This window comes from Chrysochloris asiatica, unplaced genomic scaffold (genome assembly GCF_000296735.1).
Source record: "Chrysochloris asiatica unplaced genomic scaffold, ChrAsi1.0 scaffold00308, whole genome shotgun sequence".
Taxonomy (NCBI): Eukaryota; Metazoa; Chordata; class Mammalia; order Afrosoricida; family Chrysochloridae; genus Chrysochloris; species Chrysochloris asiatica.
Genome location: NW_006408826.1, coordinates 1,388,192 through 1,390,596, shown reverse-complemented (window position 1 = coordinate 1,390,596; position 2,405 = coordinate 1,388,192). Strand labels below are relative to the sequence as shown.

General features: G+C 40.7%; 1 pseudogene; it reads left to right on the top strand.

Annotated features, from left to right (window-relative positions):
- The first annotated feature begins 1,423 nt into the window (after positions 1-1,423).
- LOC102821520 lies at positions 1,424-2,031 on the top strand (annotated as a pseudogene).
- The last annotated feature ends 374 nt before the right edge of the window (positions 2,032-2,405 follow it).

The window sequence follows — 2,405 nt, the reverse complement described above, 5'->3', positions numbered from 1 at the left end:
TTAGTAATCAGGGAAATGCCAATCAGGACAAGAATGAAATGAAATCTCAAACAAACCAGACAGGCCAAAATCAAGAAGTCAGACACTGCCAAGTGTTGAAAAAAACATGAAACAGACACCTTGCTAGTGAGATTAGATATTGGTACAACTTTGAAATAGTTTCACCTTTGTTTGTGAAGTTGCATGTGAAGGCCTATCATAACATGTATGCCCTATATATGCCCGAGTGTGTCTTTGTATGTAAATGTATATCATACATATATACACACACTGTTGTTGTTGTGTGCATGGAGTCAGTTCCAACTCATAGCAACCCTGTATACGGTTTCCAAGGCTGTAAATCTCTACTGGAGCAGAGAGCCTTATCTTTTCTCTTGTGGAGTGGTTGGTTGGTAGATTCAAACCGCTGACCATAAGGTTAACAGTCCCATGCACAACCCACTACACCACCAGGGCACCTCACACACACACTAGAGTGTGTGTGTGGGGGGGGACACTTTGTAAAAAAAAAAAAACATATATATATATATACACACACACAGAAAGATACATATTAAACTGTTCATAGCAGCACTGATAATAACAAGGAAAACACAAACCAGCAAAACCCCCAACATTTTAGCTAGAATGGGTAAATTACATAACAATCTGAATGAACAATTTGTCTCTAAGGCAAAATGTAAATGTCTATTATTAAAAATGGGAAATAAGATTAGAAATACAGACAGGCATCATATTTCATTCATTCAGCATTTATTAAGCACATACTACATGGCCAGACACTGAGGAACCAATGAGCAAAAATGGTCAGAATCCTTACCTTCACAGAGTTTACTCTGCAGAGGGAAGTGAGGCACTGAGTAAATTAGCACACAAGCATAGTATGCAAATGTCTGGTCAACTGTGCTAAGAGTATGAAGGAAAGGTTCATGGTGCTCTGGTAACATGCAACAAGGAGCCTAGTTCTGTCTGTCTGAGGAAGGATCTGAGAGGCTTCCTTGAGGAAGTGATGATTAAGCTGAGATTTGAGAAATAAGAATCAGCGCAACTGCCGTTGGGAAAGAAGTCTGCCAGGCAAGGGGAACATCATACACAAAAATCCTGTGGCATACAGTAGAAGGTGCACCAAAAGTGAAGAAGACAGCTAAGACTGGTCAGATCATTAGATAAAGAGCAAGAGAAAATCACTGAGGTCACCAGAAATGCAAATGTCAAGGATTTGTTCAGCTGTACTGTGTGGAGGAAGGAATGGAGAGGGCAGAAACGGATGAGTTTAACTATTGCAATGGCCCAGGGGAAGTGACAGTGGGAGCTTGACTTGAATGGTGGTAGCAGTGGTGGGCATGAAGAGAAGTACACGGATTTGAGAGACATTTCAGAGATAAAAGAATCTATCAGGGAAAAGCAAGCGTGTAGCATGAACATGGGGAAGCAAAAGAAAACAATGAAATATGCAATCATGAAGTGAATGCTTAGTCTCAGAGATCAGCAGCTTAAAGAAAAAGATAGTTAAAACCTTTTAGATTCTTTTCAGGAAAGAAAAGACAGATCCTAGTGCACTCAAGGAAAGAGAAGTCCCCCAACACTCTCCCTGTTTGTTTTTCCAATATAACACCTAGCTGGGCCCACCTTACCACATCCTGGTTGATAGCAACTTTATCAACATCTCCATTAAAGACAAACTGGACCTTGTACAATCAATGATGGACTGTCTGCATACTAAGTCTATCTCTTGTATAAACTGACTGTGTACTGGCTGAAACTGAGAAGTTTGGGCAGAAGTATTGAATGACTCTAAGGATCATCAAGGATCTAAGATTTGAACAACTACCATGCACACACAAAGGAACCTACACAGATGACTGCTTAGTACAGAGTAACTCAGCACAAGTGTTACATTGTGGCCACAGTTGACCGGGATGTTGCGACCTTAAATGAAGAATCCAGAAGATCCCTGGAGTTCCTATCATGTACATTTCTAACTGTAGGTACAACAATGAACCCGACAATTATGGAGGCCTGCAGTTTTGATTCTTGCAAAAGTTTCTGTCTTACTTCAACTGACTTTCTCTCTTTCCAGTTTATTAAACATGCCATTTTATGGTTTAAAAAAGAAGAATCTATTATATTTGTTGACAGACGTAGGGGATGACTGCTAGATTTTTAATATAAACTACTGGGTTAGGTGATAGGGTCATTTACTGAAAAGGGGGGAACTGAAAGAGGAGCAAATAAGAGGAGACATGCTGATGGGAGTGGGAATGGTAACGATAAAGACCGTGGCATCGACAGGGCATGGTAATGAAGTGGTGATGTGGGAATGACATGCAGGTCATACTGGGGTAAGTCAGCATGATGTGCTGTACACAGACCAAGAGCTCTGTGTACAGGTTCTTCGTGAGCAC